At 43.2% G+C, this 18,744-nt stretch overlaps 1 protein-coding gene across 2 annotated transcripts in view; it reads left to right on the top strand.

Moving 5' to 3' along the window:
* LRFN2 (leucine rich repeat and fibronectin type III domain containing 2) overlaps window positions 1-18,744 on the top strand; it is a 603,579-nt gene that overhangs the window by 175,833 nt on the left and 409,002 nt on the right. The gene's annotated exons all lie outside the window — the stretch shown is intronic.

Raw genomic sequence — 18,744 nt, 5'->3', positions numbered from 1 at the left:
GCCCCTATGTACAGGAATATAACTACCATAATACTGCCCCCCTATGTACAAGAATATAACTACTATAATACTGCCCCTATGTACAGGAATATAACTACTATAATACTGCTCCTATGTACAAGAATATAACCACTATAATACTGCTCCTATGTACAAGAATATAACTACTATAATATTGCCCCTATGTACAAGAATATAACTACTATAATACTGCCCCTATGTACAAGAATATAACTACTATAATGCTGCCCCTATGTACAAGAATATAACTACTATAATACTGCCCCTATGTACAGGAATATAACTACTATAATACTGCCCCCATGTACAAGAATATAACTACTATAATACTGCTCCTATGTACAAGAATATAATTACTATAATACGGCCCCCTATGTACAAGAATATAATTACTATAATACTGCTCCTATGTACAAGAATATAACTACTGTAATACTGCCCCTATGTACAAGAATATAACTACTATAATACTGCTCCTATGTACAAGAATATAACTACTATAATACTGCCCCTATGTACAAGAATATCATTACTATAATACTGCTCCTATGTACAAGAATATAACTACTATAATACTGCCCCTATGTACAAGAATATAACTACTATAATACTGCTCCTATGTACAAGAATATAACTACTATAATACTGCCCCTATGTACAAGAATATAACTACTATAATACTGCTCCTATGTACAATAATATAACTACTATAATACTGCTCCTATGTACAAGAATATAACTACTATAATACTGCTCCTATGTACAATAATATAACTACTATAATACTGCTCCTATGTACAAGAATATAACTACTATAATACTGCCCCTATGTACAAGAATATCATTACTATAATACTGCTCCTATGTACAAGAATATAACTACTATAATACTGCCCCTATGTACAAGAATATAACTACTATAATACTGCTCCTATGTACAAGAATATAACTACTATAATACTGCCCCTGTGTACAAGAATATAACTACTATAATACTGCCCCTATGTACAAGAATATAACTACTATAATACTGCCCCTATGTACAGGAATATAACTACTATAATACTGCTCCTATGTACAATAATATAACTACTATAATACTGCTCCTATGTACAAGAATATAACCACTATAATACTGCCCCTGTGTACAAGAATATAACTACTATAATACTGCCCCTATGTACAAGAATATAACTACTATAATACTGCCCCTATGTACAGGAATATAACTACTATAATACTGCTCCTATGTACAATAATATAACTACTATAATACTGCTCCTATGTACAAGAATATAACCACTATAATACTGCCCCTGTGTACAAGAATATAACTACTATAATACTGCTCCTATGTACAATAATATAACTACTATAATACTGCTCCTATGTACAAGAATATAACCACTATAATACTGCCCCTGTGTACAAGAATATAACTACTATAATACTGCTCCTATGTACAAGAATATAACTACTATAATACTGCCCCCCTATATACAAGAATATAACTACTATAATACTGCCCCTATGTACAAGAATATAACCACTATAATACTGCCCCTGTGTACAAGAATATAACTACTATAATACTGCCCCTATGTACAAGAATATAACTACTATAATACTGCCCCTATGTACAAGAATATAACTACTATAATACTGCTCCTATGTACAAGAATATAACTACTATAATACTGCTCCTATGTACAAGAATATAACTACTATAATACTGCTCCTATGTACAAGAGTATAACTACTATAATACTGCTCCTATGTACAAGAATATAACTACTATAATACTGCTCCCTATGTACTAGAATATAACTACTATAATACTGCCCCTATGTACAAGAATATAACCACTATAATACTGCTCCTATGTACAAGAATATAACTACTATAATACTGCTCCTATGTACAAGAATATAACTACTATAATACTGCTCCTATGTACAAGAATATAACTACTATTATACTGCCCCTATGTACAAGAATATAACCACTATAATACTGCTCCTATGTACAAGAATATAACTACTATAATACTGCCCCTATGTACAAGAATATAACTACTATAATACTGTCCCTGTGTACAAGAATATAACTACTATAATACTGCCTCCTAGCTGTGAGGTTGTGTGTCTGTAGTTCTCCTGATGTCTGGAGCAAGCCCAGGGAGGGGCCACCCTGGGCGGGGAAGCTCCCCAGGCAAGGCCCAGGCTTCTCGGCCTACACTGGGACAAGGCTCCCAGACCTCTCTGAATGGGAATGCTAATCCCAAAGCCTCTGTGAGACCGGTGAATGCAGCGGCCAAAGCTGCAGCAGTTCTGTGAAGGAAGAAAAACCTGTGAGTAAAGTTTTGGGAGGAAAATCTACTCCAAGTCCAGCAAAGAAGCCAGAAGGTAAAGTGTTGGTGAGTGATGTTGCACAGCACAGTATGAAGTCCTGTAACTCCCCGGTCAGTAAGCCGCCCCTGCCTGAGGCACAGGTGAAATCGGTCTCAGCTGTACCAATCACCTCTCCTGCATCCAGGCAGAGACGGACGTCTTTGGAAAGACAAACTATCCAGGAAAACTTGCAGCAACATGGCAGTGTGGCGCTGTCAGGACGCACCCGGTCACAGTCAGGTGGCAGCGATAAACCTGCTGCGGAGCCGGCATCCAGCCGAGGAGCCACAAAGCCATCTGTGGTGGAACCGCACAAGTCTGTGTTCAAAACCCCTGTACCCGTGGTGAAGGCAAAACCTGTGCAGCCGGCGCGTGCACCCGAGCTGCAGCTAGCGGACGAGATACCAGGACTTGTCAGAAAGCTGGGTGAGTTACAGCAGCAAAAAAAAGCGCTGCAAATGGAGGTAGACTTCATCTATAGTCTAAAGACCACTAATCCTGCCAGTAATGATGTGTATGACCTGAGACTGAACACGCTGGGGGTGCAGCTGGCAAGTGTGGTGCAGGACATTGAATCTGTGCTGGAGGGCATGGGGCCCCTGGCGGAGACCTACAGGAACCGGGAGCGGTTCGCCTCCTATAAGCAGGACTGTGCTGTAGAGACCAGGACCCCTGATATTCAGGACGGGACCCCCCAGCAGCGGACACGGCCTGTGTTACAGGCTGCCCGCTTCTGCTTCCAAGAAGGAAAAAAACTGCAGCAGCAAGCAGCTGAGTGTGAACAGGAACTTGCACTTCAGACTCCAACAGAGGCACCACAGGTCCCAGAATGCCCCACGCAGGAGCCGGACTGTATTTGTGAGACTGTTTGTGCTGCTGAGGCAGCTGAGTGTGAACAGGAGCTTGCACTTCAGACTCCAGCAGAGGCACCACAGGTCCCAGAATGCCCCACGCAGGAGCAGGACAGTGTTTGTGAGACTGTTTGTGCTGATGAGGCTGAGGCTGAGGCTGAGGCACAGACTGGGGCTGGTGATGTTGTGCCCATGGGGTCGGGGGTTGGGGAGGTTTCACATTCTGTCATGAACGTGGCACTGTCTGATAATGATGATGCTAATAATAATATGCATGATATGTGTGACTATCCCCCGTTACCATCTAGTCCACAAGGTGTGGCAGCCCCCCCTGCTGCAGACCCTCTCCCTGTCAGTCGGCTCAGTGTGACCCGGCAGGTGCCCCCCAGGAATGCCTGGAGCCGCGGCGCCCCATCCTTCACTTCCAGCGCCAGGTATACCGGCCAGACATTTAAGCGCATTAATGTGGTGCGGTTTAAGTACATAGGTGCCAAGGAGGATCTCCCACAGCGCAGGTATGTGGTGAGAGAGCTGCTATGCGGCCAGATGGGGTTTGTGGCGAATGAGATACTGGCGGTGTCCAATCTTCTGGACAGACAGGGCTACGAGGTCAGCTTCAAGCTGCAGTGTGACCTGGACAGGTTCTGGTCCAATTACCCCAGGTTCAGAGACGCTGAAGGCTGGAATAAGTTTATATTGGTTCCTATCTCCAGGCCGGACACTGTTACAGTAAACATCACCTTCTGGAATGAGGCCGTTCCCCCACAGGACATCGAGGTGTGGCTCCGGAGACACTGTGACCTCGCCTCTGGACTCTCCAAGGTCAGAGATGAGGATGGTATCTGGACAATGGGGTGGAAAGCTGTGGTGAAACTGCGGCAATTTAATAACATTACTGCCCATTTACCCAACTCCTTCTTCATTGGGAGGGAGAAGGGAAGATGTTATTACCCCGGGCAGCCCAGGAAATGCTTCAAATGTGGTGAGAAAGGTCATCTGGCCAACGCCTGTACTGTGGTGAAGTGCAGCCTGTGTGGGGATATCGGCCATGTCGCTGTGGATTGCCGGGATGTTAGGTGCAACCTCTGCGGTAAGATGGGCCACCCTCACAGGGACTGTCCAGACGCCTGGCATAATATCTGCAGGGTCTTCCCTGATGAGGCTGTACTGGCAGGGGCAGAGGCTCAGGAGGATGAGGATGTAGTGGCAGGGGCGCATGAGGGGGAGGATTTAATTTCAGGAGAGATGGTGACCAGCCCAGATGCCCAGCAGGAGTCCACTCATAAGCAGGGTATAGAGGGTGCAGAGGGGAACTTGGAGGTCTCTCCTCAGGTCCAGCAGCCTCAGGTAGCCCCCCCTTCAGCATCACTGTCTGAATCTGATGACTGGAGCGTTAATCATAATAAAAGGAAGAAAAAGAGCACGTCCTCCCGTAAACCTGAGGCAGAATATGACACCGGTCAGAGCGCTACTAAGAAGGTTCAGAATTGTGCAGGAGTGATGGTTGTGTCCAACAAGTATGGAGTTTTATCGGAGTCTAATGATGATGATTATGAGACAGAGTTGAGGAAAGTTGATGCAGAGTGTGACAGGGACATAGAGGACCACCCTCCGTCAAAGCGGAAGCCTTTATCTGTGGACCCTCAGGTAGAGTCTGACATGGACACCGGTGGTGGACAGAACATCCCTGACTCATGATGATGGCAGTTACTGTGCTCCTTCTCTATTGTGTTGTGATGGCGGGGTTCTCATTAACACTAACCTCAAGTAATGTCAACAGTATTAAGGCAAGGAGGACGAGACATGTGGTGTATGAACATCTCACACATCTGGACACCGATGTCATTTTCCTGCAGGAGACACGACTGACATCTCTGGGGCTTATGAGAGAGGCTGAGAGGGAATGGCGGTGCGGTCCTTCTTTCTGGTCACTGGCTGTGGAGCCTTACGCCGGAGTCGCTGTCCTGTTTAACACCAATGATGTGACTGTGCATAGGATGACGGAGGTGGTCATGGGAAGATGTTTGGTCCTGGAAGTCACTATTCATGGGAGGCGACTCCGGCTTATTAACATCTATGGGCCACAGACAGTGACTGACAGGATTCAGCTATTTAATAACGTTAAGCCATACCTCTTCACTTGTCTTCCGGTGGTGATGGCAGGGGATTTTAATGCCATACTGACATCGGGTGACAGTTCCTCGGGCAGGACAGTGACCAGGGACGGTAAGGTCCTACATAACATTATAATGCAGGCTGGACTGACTGACGTTTTCGCACGGGGAGGTCGACAGCCAAAATTCACATATTCATGTTCCAACAGGAGCAGTAGGATAGATTTTGCTTTTGTGAGTCCTACTGAGGCTGTTGACACCCTGAGTGAGAAGGTCGTCCCTTACTCTGATCACCTCGCCTTGTGTTTCTGTCTGGGGACCTCTAACCGTCCCGACATCGGTAGAGGGTTGTGGAAGCTCAATTCCAGTCTCCTGGATGATGCTTATGTTCAGAGTCGTGTCTACTCCCTTATCCAGCTTCATCTAGATAGGGTTGACTTCTATGATAACATGACCGACTGGTGGGAGGACGTCAAGGAGGATATCAGATCCCTCTTAAAGAGACTGTCAGTTAATAAAGGGAGGAATAAGTACAGCCAGTACCTAAAGCTGCGTAAAGAATTGGAGTCACTATATTCGGCGGGCGGGGATGACAAAGTGAAGATCGACCAACTGAAATCTGAGATAAGGCAGTATCAGTATAGTAGGTATACCTCCCTGGTTCTTGAACGGGATTATGGGTCCTTGGGGGCCCCTGATCCCTTTGAGAATTGCAGGGAGAGGGTAGTCAAAAAAATGGTCACGGGTCTCACTGACTTCCAGGGTGTATTGCAGGATTCACGGGAGGGTATCCTGGAGGTGGTGAGATCTTACTATGCTGACTTGTTTCAGAGGAAAGTTTTGGATAAAGATAAGATGGCTCAATTCTTGGAGGCAACTCCTGCGCCTGATACTAATGATCTGGACTTTTCTCCTTTGACAGCGGAGTTAACGGTGGAGGAAGTTAAGGAGGCTATTGATAAATTACATCTGAAGAAGGCACCAGGTCCAGATGGCATAACAGCAGAATTTTATAGGAAATTCAGAGACCTCCTGGCTCCAATCCTCGTGGATGTGTATAGAAGTTGTCTAGAAAATCACCTGATGCCTCCATCCATGAGAGTGTCCTCGTTGATTCTGCTGTCTAAAGGTAAAGAGCCGAGCGACATCAAGAACTGGAGGCCGATTGCCCTCTTGAATGTGGACAGGAAGATTCTAGCAAAGATCCTGTTTTCTAGATTAGTCTGTTTGTCCCCAGCACTGTTGGCAGGCTCTCAGTTTGGCACAGTAAAAGGGCGGAACATCTCTGGAGCAGTCATCTCGATACGGGAGATGTTTGAGAGATGTAAAGCTCTGCGGTGTGGGAAATATATTGTTAGTCTGGACCAAGCTAAAGCCTTTGACAGGGTTGATCATGACTATCTGTGGGCCACTTTGTCAAAGTACGGTATTCCGGGACAATTTGTGGATTGGCTGAAGACATTGTACAGAGAGGCGGTGAGCTTTCCTCTGATTAATGGTTGGCAGGGTGACACTTTTGGAGTTGAGGCAGGGGTGAGACAGGGTTGCCCACTGAGTCCCCTCCTGTACGTTTTTGCCCTAGACCCGTTTCTGAGGTCACTGCAGGAGTGTGATTTTCAGGGGGTGCCGGTCCCCCATTGCCTGCCTCTGAATGTTGTTGCCTATGCGGATGATGTGACGTTGGTGATCTCTAATCCTCGAGAGGTGCAGATGTTATCTGTGTCTATCAGAAGTTACTCAGAGGCCTCCGGGTCTCTGGTCAACCTTGAGAAGAGTCAAGCTCTGTGGACATTAGATACTGATCCCAGCTATGATCTGCGGCAGTTTGCCAAAGCCTCCACCCATATTAAGATCCTCGGGGTTAAATTTGGGAGGGATGATAATGCCACGCTAAATTGGGAGGAGAAATTGGAAGCCGGAAATGCAAAGGTTCAGCGATGGAAGAACTGGAGGCTGACCTACAGAGAAAGGGTCGCAATGTTGAAGACTTACCTGGTCCCTGTTTTCTTGTATGTCTCTGTCATTTTCCCTTTGCCAGAATCTTTCTCAGCGAGGCTCTTCAGCCTGTTCTTCCAGCTCTTGTGGGGGAATAGGTTGAACCTAATAAAGAGGGGAATAACCTACCTACGGCGGAGAGAGGGTGGGCTGGATATGTTGAATCCAAGGGTTTTCTTTGACTCCTTGTTTCTAAAGGTAAATTTTGGGAACATGGACTCAAACAGTAGCTCTCTGTGGGTAAATAGTATCAGGTACTGGATATTGCCTTTTGCAGAATCTTGGGTGCGAGGCGGCAGTCTCAAGAGGAGGAGATGGACAGGTGACCACCTCCCCCAGTATCTGGACTATGGTCTGAAGTGTGTTAGGAGGTGGGGACTGGAGAAGTCTTACATTGAGAGCAGTACGAGAAGAGACCTGTATGCTCATGTATGTAGGACTTTCTTTTACTCTCCACTGGCCCTGAGAGATTGTGTCACCACCACCCTGCAGGAAACCCTTAGGTTCCTAAACGGGAAAAGACTTCCTCCTAAACTGTTTGACATCACTTGGCTTTCGCTGCATAGTCGGCTCTTTGTCAGGGGGAACCTGAAACACTTGAGTGTCTCCGATCGGAATTGTCCCCTTGGTTGTCAGCAGGAGGAGACTATGGAGCACTTTATATGTGATTGCTGGGGAGGGAGGAAGATCTGGGAGGAAGTGTCTGATAATCTAAAAATCCCCAGACTGCGGACTCTAAAGTATCCTGACATTATCTATGGTGTCCCCTCCACTGTTAGTAACATCGACAGAGAGACAATGTACATCATCATAAGTGTCGTCAAATACTATCATTGGCACATGAGAACCCGGGTGTCACTGCACAATGAGCTGTTCGATCACACCGCTGCGGCTGCTCAGGTTATGTCAGAACTCCGGTGGATAAAATCGCTAGAAGTTGGAAGGAATCCGAGAAATATTAAGTTATGGAGCAATGTAAAATTCAGTTAGAAAATATGATATGACTTTTTTTTTTTTTTTTTTTAATTTTCTTCTACCTCCAGGTGTGGACACTTTAATTTATGTATCAATATGATCTGATTATTTAGTACTTGTGTATATATGACCAAAGTGAATTGTGTTTTGTAATTCTTGTAATTCTGGGTGATTTTTTTGTTTTTATTATAATTGTATTTATGTTTGGTTTTTATAATAAAAATTGCCCCTATGTACAAGAATATAACTACTATAATACTGCCCCTATGTACAGGAATATAACTACTATAATACTGCTCCTATGTACAATAATATAACTACTATAATACTGCTCCTATGTACAAGAATATAACCACTATAATACTGCTCCTATGTACAAGAATATAACTACTATAATATTGCCCCTATGTACAAGAATATAACTACTATAATACTGCCCCTATGTACAAGAATATAACTACTATAATACTGCCCCTATGTACAGGAATATAACTACTATAATACTGCCCCTATGTACAGGAATATAACTACTATAATACTGCCCCCTATGTACAAGAATATAACTACTATAATACTGCCCCTATGTACAGGAATATAACTACTATAATACTGCTCCTATGTACAAGAATATAACCACTATAATACTGCTCCTATGTACAAGAATATAACTACTATAATATTGCCCCTATGTACAAGAATATAACTACTATAATACTGCCCCTATGTACAAGAATATAACTACTATAATGCTGCCCCTATGTACAAGAATATAACTACTATAATACTGCCCCTATGTACAGGAATATAACTACTATAATACTGCCCTTATGTACAGGAATATAACTACTATAATACTGCCCCCTATGTACAAGAATATAACTACTATAATACTGCCCCTATGTACAGGAATATAACTACTATGATACTGCTCCTATGCACAAGAATATAACTACTATAATACTGCCCCTATGTACAGGAATATAACTACTATAATACTGCTCCTATGTACAAGAATATAACTACTATAATACTGCCCCTATGTACAGGAATATAACTACTATAATACTGCCCCCTATGTACAAGAATATAACTACTATAATACTGCCCCTATGTACAGGAATATAACTACTATAATACTGCCCCCTATGTACAAGAATATAACTACTATAATACTGCTCCTATGTACAGGAATATAACTACTATAATACTGCCTCCTATGTACAAGAATATAACTACTATAATACTGCCCCCTATGTACAAGAATATAACTACAATAATACTGCTCCTATGTACAAGAATATAATTACTATAATACGGCCCCCTATGTACAAGAATATAACTACAATAATACTGCCCCTATGTACAAGAATATAACTACAATAATACTGCCCCTATGTACAAGAATATAACTACTATAATACTGCTCCTATGTACAAGAATATAGTTTTACACTTTTATTGTGCCTGCTTTTTTCTCTAATTTTTGTGTGTCCCTGTTGTCCCCCGGAGTCAGAGCAATCAGTTTTTCTTGCCAAATCCCTTTTTGGCCACTGGCAATTTTAGAACTGCGTTGACCATTGTGATAACCCACTTCCGCCATATTGTGCCTGTGATCCCGGGGCTGCAGTTTATCGCTGTGTTGCACACAGCCGGTTTATCTCCACGATGTTGTGCCTTTGGGCAGGATGAGTGGAAACCGTGGAGGAAGGTCCAATTGTCCTGATGACGTTGCCAAGTTTTTGTTTCCTCTGATGTTTATTCATCTTTTTAGTTAACAATCTCATTCGCATTTAAAACCTTAAAAAATCCCAACATTTCGTTCTCTGTTGGTCTCCTTCCAATGTTCTTACCAATGGAATGGTGAAGGAACGTAATTTAATAACGCCAACATTTCCTGAGCCATCATTTTCTTTCATCCAGACCTCAGAGTTGGTGGCTCACATGAATGGGTGGATATTCTATAGAATTCATGAGCTTCAAGCTCAACCTCTAGAACTCTTATGATCAATGAGACATGTTCTGAAGGCAACAATTTTGGACCTTATTTTTATAATACATTGCAGAAAAACATAATTTCTTACAATAAATTTTCTTTCCTTTAATCCGAAGCAGCTGCACCATTGGGGATTTTATCCTCCTGGAACAAAGGACGGGTGATAGCAATTAGTTTACATTGTTTTCCATCTATATATACACCTACTAGTTCCCCTCCTTCACTTCTTTAATTATCATTGATCACATATAATCAAAAGGCCTAGAAAAACGGCACAAAAAAACACATCTTTATTAGGAGGGAAAGTTCATACTGTTGCTTCAAACTGAAGGAAAGAATTTACGGTGTGAAATTCGGCATTCCGTGTCGTCCTACAGCAGCACCAATGGGTGATGTAACAATTAACCAGGCTTTGGGTGGGTACTGTTAACTGTAGAACCGTTATGCCGATTCTGACTCTTCAGGATCTTGGATGTCCAGCCTTTAATGTTCCACGAAGGTAAGGCCCAAACTCCAAGAGGCTGTGCTGCAGATCTGCTCAATAGGTATGCAGCTTCTTTCCACCCGTGAGGTGGACAGAGCTCTAGCTGAGTGGGATTTTAAAGCCCGTGGAGCCCGACAGCCTGCTTGCTCATAGCAAATACCTATAGTCTTCCTCAGCCATCTGGATAGGGAGACTATTGATACCTTCTGACCCCTGTTCTTCTCTGAGAAGGAAAGGAAGAGATGTTCCGACTTCCTGTGCTCTTATGTGCGGCTCACTTATGCCTTTAGAGCCTTCCCAACGTCCAGGAAATGCAGGATTCTCACTTAACTAGAAGAGGTATTGTCATGATCCAGACCCGGTTCTGAGTCCTGTCTTCCCTTTTCCCGACCTCTTTTCTCAGCCTCAGTCTGGTTTTAGGTTTTGCTGCTTATCTCTGTTGCATCCTGCAGGCGGTGTCAGTTATAGTTCTGCCTATGGTGTGTGTAGCTGACTCTGGTATATTCTCTGAATTGTCCTGCTGCGTTAGCTGCCTGAACCTATGCCTCTGTTTTTCCCAATCCCCATCTTGACCCAGTGTTTGCCTTTTATGTGTTTACTCCCTGGTTTTGACTTGGCTTGTATCCTGACCTGCTTCTGCCTTCTGTCTTTGGCTAATCCGCTCATGACTGGTAAGGACCTTTTGGCTTGTTTCTGACTCTGTGTTTTGTCTATTCCTTTGGTACTGCGCTGCTGACTATATCTACCCGGCTTTTTTTACTTTCCTGCTACCACCTAGTGGTAGCCTCGCTGCTGCATGACAGGCCTGCTTTGTCTAGATACAGCCCTCCTTCCCCTATTAAACCATCTAGTGCAGCTTGCACCTTCCTGCACTGCAGCAGCGTGACAGGTATCCAGATAAAAACTGGCAGCTCGATCTGTTGGTTTATATTAGAGAAGGAAGTCACTTTAGAGGTAAATGAAGGTAATGTTCTTAACAGGACTCGATCCTGTAGACTTATAAGATACGGCTCTCTGGAACCAGAGCCCGGATCTCACTTACTCACCTTCCTCACCTCATAGATACAAGAAACCAAGTCTTGAGGGATAAATACTTTGTATCTGCCAACTCCAGTGGTTCTCTGCAAAGGAATACGTGGATTTCGACCGTGCTACACAAATGATGAGATTCCAGAAATTTATTAAAGTTTGTCAGTGGTTTATTCTACGCGTTTCGAGTGGTTCAAAAGGAGCCTAATTGAGTTGCTCCAAGACAGGTCCTACGTGTCATCTGGGAACTGGATCGGTGATAGTAGGTCAGATTCTTTGGATCACTTCCATAAACCTGTGGATACATCGATGCAGATATTTGGACTAAATAGTAATAGGCTTGAGACCTTTGTCATAACCATCTTGTAGGAAGTCCAGAACGTTCTGCAAGATAGGAGAACGAAAGGACACCTAGTGCTTGATACACCAAGGTGAAAAAAAATTGTGATTCTAGAATAGGTTTTGTTGGTACTTGCACCTTTAGAATACAGGAGGGTATGGACTATGGTCTCTGGTAACCCCATCTTATCTAAAAGTTGGCAAGCGACCTGCAAGCCGTCAGATGAAGGCGTCCAAAGGAGGACAACATCGGCCGTCCTAAATCACTAGATGAGGGATAATGTGATGTCTCCAATACATTCCCCTTCTCATACCCATCATAGGCCCTCGAGGGCCAATAATTGCATATTATTATCACCGGGGCCTGCTCGGTCTTGATCTTCTGCAGGTCTTGGGGAATTATCGGCATAGGTAGAAATCCATATGCTAACCGGAACATGCATGGTATTGATAGAGCGTCCAGTGCCCAGAGGTCTGTCGCTCTTAGAGGGAGCAGAAATTATCTACCTTCGTATTCTCTCAGGTAGCCATCAAGTCGATCTGAGGGCGCCTCCATAATTCCATCGTTTGGTGGAAAATGGTCCAAAGATCGCTCCTCTGACCTTGCCCTTTACGAATTAGCTGATGGACAGCAAGAGGCTGGCATATTGTCCTAGCGCAGAGGAAATGAGGAAAATAAGATTTTGTTTTCTTACGAATATATAAAGCTAGTTTCTATTATTTTCTTTGTTAGATCAAAACATTAAAACGGAAGTATACCGTACAGAGTAGACATGGAATTTCTTATTTTTTTTTTCTCTTGCCTTGGGAAATATCCAAAGATGAGTGGCACAAAATGACCATCTTTGAAAAAAAAAATGCAAACCCCCTCTCTCCCCAAAACATCAATTTGTGATACTCTGTTGGGAGATGTTTACACTATTTCCACTTGTATCCGCCCGGTGGTTGTGCTGTGAATTGCAGCCTGTTGTTCATATTTTGTATCGGGAGTGTGAAAATTGAAGATTTGTAGGAAGGGGAGCGTGAACCTACCTGTATGGAGATACATGAGACATGACACATTTTCTTTGGTACCAATGAAATAAAACTGATGATAAATTCTGTAATTTAAGCCATTTTATTGTAAAAATCCGCATCGCACAGTTCAGAAATAAAAGGAACATACTAAAGTTTTCACCATTTTTACCGACCGACACGTGAATTACATCGTGGAAACTTTTAAGCCAAGTCAAGAGCAATGATATGAAATTGAGGTCAAATCATTGTTATTACCCTGAGAACATCGTGATCTGGAAGAAACAGATGGGCTAAATCCACCATCAGAGACATTTTCTAGTACTTTCCATAATGAGCCATTTCTAAAAAGAAAATATATAGCGGAACTACTTGAAAATATGCAGCAATTTTGCTTCTAATGCTCATTCTCCTTACGAAGATAATAAGGAAGTGGCAGCAAAATCACTTGCTAATTATCCGGAAAATACAATGTCACGATGATCCAAACCTAAGAATCTCTCAGCGGTGCCCTAGTTATAAAGAACACATGGAGCAATGGTGCATACTGTAGTTATCGGGAGGAGCAACCACAGCTGGCCGCGGTCACATCATACCGCCAGTATTAGAAATGGCGCACACTAGTGCGCGAGGACGTGTTGCAGGTTATGTATGTGCACACAGGAGCTGTAACCCTTTCCCACCACACCCGATATTTTATACTGTCATTTTTTTTTTTCCTCTTTTAATTTTATTCTTTTGCCGACGCAAGAGTATAACGATTTCTTTTTTTTGTGGTGGTTAAAAATAAAAAAAATCTTAGTGAAAAAAAAAAAAGTTTTTGTAAACTATTAACACTTTTCTTCGAAAAGCTTTGTTATTACAGAGCATCGTTTCCACACCTGCCTAAGACTTCTGCACAATACTGTGTATCCACTAAAAAGAAGGTTAGAAGGAAATAAAAAGCTGATACTCACCCTTTGCAGTATTTCAATTCTTTCTTTTTCTTTTTCCTAAAACCTACAAGAGAAAAAAGTAAACGAAAACCCTGATGTAACTAAGTAAATAAGCAAAAGTGCATTTAAATAACACAGAGTTTTTAGTAATACTGTTTTTTGATCAAAAAATAGCACAAAAGCCATCCCACCGCATCAAGGTGACTCTGATCGGGACGGTCCTACACTGTCTAATATTAAAACCTTACATTGTGTCAATGTTGACCTCAGTGTGAATAAGGGCAGACAAAAGGACTGGGCCCAACCAGTGAAACACTAGACTGGGGAAGCCTCATATAGTCTCTAGCTTTTTCTTTTTCCTGCAGCATTTCCTCGTTATTCGAAATGGCTGAGAGCCACAAAACACAAGAAAAAAGCCTTGGAGACAAGTCGAGCTCTGCTATGTCTGTATCTGCCTAGTGGCCACACGCCGTGCCGGCAGTCCACAGTATTTTACATCTGATGCTTAAAAAGAAAATCGAGCGGAGAGATAATTCCATTTGCTTTGACATTTCACCTGTATAAATAGCGGCGCGCTCCGACCATCAGGGACACAATCTCATTCTGTAACTATCCAGAAAGATTTCATTGCGAAAGTGCAAACAGAGGCGAGCGGGAGCGGAACGTGAGCGAAACTAATGTCAGAAAATATCAGAAATATAATTAAGATGCACCTGGACGCCTCCGCCACCATTGATTACAACACCGCGGGGTTCACGTACGAAGAGCGCTCCCGGGGATTACACCGCCACACAGCGCTGCATCCGAGGTGTATTCATAACAAAGTCTCACCGAGGCAAAAAAAAAAAATCCAATCTGAAATCTAATTTCAATTTTATAACCTGAAACTCAGAAGTGTCAGGGATTAACATTAACGATGTATTAAAAGGGACCGAGACGGATTCACTACAGACCGAGACATTTGTATGAAATCTTGTCATATCTCAACTAGAGGGCGCTGTTGTATCCACAGGAGACCTGTGGGCTGGAGGCTAAAAAAAAAAAAAAGGTTGACCCGCCCTCCTGACGCCTGAAACAGTCACTGTGGGTTGTCCTGAAGGAGCAGCGCGAAACTTCAACCTCGAAACACGTTGACGAGTGATCTTCATCCGCTTCTAGGACAACTCCTTCTAATACTCCTCGGCCCTGCTCTCACACTGACCCTATTCCCGCATTGGTGCCAAAGCAAATTGGGCGCCGACGTCAAGTGTCACAACAACAACATGGGAGCCCGTGGAGAACAAGTGCCAACACTGCTGGAATGGCACCAGTATAAGCTTCTTTCGTTTTATTGGGGCCAAACATTTCGATCAAGAAGGGCTTGTCCCAGTAGTGGACATTCTATTTAATCTACACAGGTCTTTGATCCATTCTACAGATCCCTCCATCCAAGTAGCATTGGATTTAACTCATTCCTCTCCACTGTTGCCATCATCTGATCTTTCACGGGAGTCATGACGGAACAAAACCCCTTTATAATGTCCATGTACCCCAAGACATGCTCTATTGCCGCTACCGACGGGAGTCCTGACGGAACAAAACCCCTTAATAATGTCCATGTACCCCAAGACGTGCTCTATTGCCGCTACCGACGGGAGTCCTGACGGAACAAAACCCCTTTATAATGTCCATGTACCCCAAGACGTGCTCTATTGCCGGGGAACGTCTTTAGTAAAGTTGTTCCAGAACAGTAATGAAGCTTCAGTCTCCTCTGGTCTTTCACATCCTCCTTCACTTCTTCGAAGCTTTCTATGATCTTGACAACTCTTATTGTGACATCGTAACACAAGAACATCACAAGATGTATCGTCTGAGGTCTACTCACCTCAAGATGCATCGGTGCAGAGGAACGAAGGTGTGGAAAAGAATGCCGCCTACCAGGAAGACCAGAGGGAGCCTTAGGACACTGACGGAGGACCGACGAGATGAAGCAGTACATGGCCAGCACAATGGCCATCACTGACCATCTGGTAGGTGTTCCTTGCTTGCCCACTACGCCTGTCTCTTGATTCATCCCTTTCATCTTGTATCTTTCTCCACTTACAATATATGACCAGATCCATTGTGGTTTATTTCCTTTGTTGCCTCCTTTCTACACTCAGAATTGCTCTTTGAGACAACGTAACATGTTAATGTAATATTCTATATTTTTTTTTACACTTCGTTTTTTTGCATATTTTTTTTTCAATTCCGCTCTCGTCTATTCCTCGCAGTACCCGGTCAGCAGCCACGATATATAGAAAGAACCTGCAAAGGACGTTTGACTAATGGATGATTATTACCCAGAATAAACTGTCGGGACGATTCGTGTTGTCTTTTGCTGTGTGTCACGGAACAGAGAATATCAGATTGTATCTCTGTAGAAGGAAGGGACGTTCTCCTCCCGAATCCTTTTCTCTCTGTTCCATTTGCCCTTTTGTGAAAATCAGTTTTCATGTTGGCGCGCTCTCATCGCTCTGTCACTACGGCTAGATCATCCCGGCGCAAAGGTCAGCCATCATCTTGTTTTATTCTTTTCCTACCGCACTGGAGAAATAGCTATTTGTGCCCTTGACCTTGTCAGATATTGATTTATTGTATGAAGAAGTCATGAATTTGGGGGAAAAAAAGATATGAATGTTTTTATTTTACCTTGTAATAAACACAGGGATAGAGAAGAGGAATAAACGAGAGGGAGCACGGCACCGACACGGACCCCCGCTCCCCCGCCTGACATTTACAGATCTTCAGCTTCTGTTGCTACAGTCACAGATTCACATTATTCAGTCATTGGTCATTCTGTTGTTGATGTGTCTTCTTTGATGGACAGATGTAGAGCTGATTCATCTTGTACAGACTCATGAGGGAGTGAGAGTCCAAAGAAGAGAGATAAGTGAGTCCACAGAAATTACTTTCAGGCAGAGTTTATAAGGTTCAAATAAATTTGGTTCAACTACGATGGGCCCAGATTGCCATTTATTATGCTCTAAGGTCTTGCCAGACCTCATCACATGAAAAACAGGGGGCTGGGAAGGGGTTAAAAAATAATAGGTGACTGTACTCACCTGCTGTAGGCCAACACCTGTCCAGCCTCCATGACTTCTCGTCAGGTCCTCTGGTACTGCAGTCTTCTCATCTCTGGTAATTCCGAAATGTTTGCTTCTGTGCCACTTCAATGGTTATTTCCAACTTAGCAAGTTGTCACCTATCACAAGGTCACTGAGACCCCCATCGATCCCAAGAACGGAGGACTGAAATGACCTGGCAGCTGCTCAGGAAGAACAACCTGTAAATTCATTGACTATGAGACCAACCGAGAGAGCAGAGCGCTGTACACGGTGACTAGAGCAGTTGACAGAGCTCACATGAGCAGCCACCGCTCCATTTTAATGGGGCATTGTAAAACCTTTTTCAATGGTTTCTGGTCCAGGACCGGTGGGTACCTCTGGGTTATACATACTCCCGGCCAGTTCCCTCTGTTCAGACATGTCCACTGCACGGCCGCGTAACTAGATGGCCAGCCTTGCTCAGTACAAGTGTTTGATGTCCATTAGGTTGTGTAACTTATATGAGTGGCTCTGCTCCCCCCTCCCATATTGTATGCGTGGCTCTGCTCCCCCCTCCCATTTTGTATGCGTGGCTCTGCTCTCCCCTCCCATCCTTACATGCGTGGCTCTGCTCCCCCTTCCCATATTTTATGCGTGGCTCTGCTTCCTCCTCCCATATTGTATGCGTGGCTCTGCTCCCCCCTCCCATATTGTATGCGTGGCTCTGCTCCCCCCTCCCATATTGTATGCGTGGCTCTGCTCCCTCCACCCATTTTGTATGCGTGGCTCTGCTCCCCCCCCCCTCACATCCTCAGTTTCCAGGTCTGAAACCAGTGAAACACCGCCACACCCAGTGCATGCACGGGGGGAACTTCATAAGTCTGCAGTCACACAGAGTGAATCCAGACTTATTGGTTTGGACCAGACAACCCTTTTAATAGGAGACCGAAATTTTCACTACATTCTGCAATACTGTTGTTTTTACAATAAGATATCAAGTAGCATAAAAGAAGGTAAAAACAATTAAAAAAATAAATGTAAAAAAATACGTAAAAGATGAAATCAACACTTTTCCTGATTTAAAAAATAAAGAAATAATAAGAACTAGTAAACAAAAAAATTTTTTTGCTATCACAGTGTTCAAAAGACTCCCATCTATCAATATGTGAAATTAATTTAATTGCACATTAAATGCCGGAAAAAAAAAAAAGAGTTAAACTCCAAAAACGACAGTTTTTCATCACTGCATTGCTCACAAAACTATGCAATAAACAGAATAAAATGTGGTATATATGCCAAGAATATCGATAAAAATGTGAGCTCAGAAAAATAAGATCTCACGCCGCTCCATTAATGGAACAATTATAAAGTTATACGTGTCAGAATTTGGCGACATACAAACATTTGATGTTCACAAAGTTATGATTTTTTTTTGGGGGGCACTAAAATAATAATAAAAAATAAAAAAACCTAAATATTTTGTATCTCTGTACTCATACTAACTTGAACAATGGTAATGGCAGCTCATTTTGACCAAATA

This window comes from Ranitomeya imitator, chromosome 5 (assembly GCF_032444005.1).
Source record: "Ranitomeya imitator isolate aRanImi1 chromosome 5, aRanImi1.pri, whole genome shotgun sequence".
Taxonomy (NCBI): Eukaryota; Metazoa; Chordata; class Amphibia; order Anura; family Dendrobatidae; genus Ranitomeya; species Ranitomeya imitator.
This window is presented reverse-complemented; position numbering and strand designations above follow the sequence as displayed.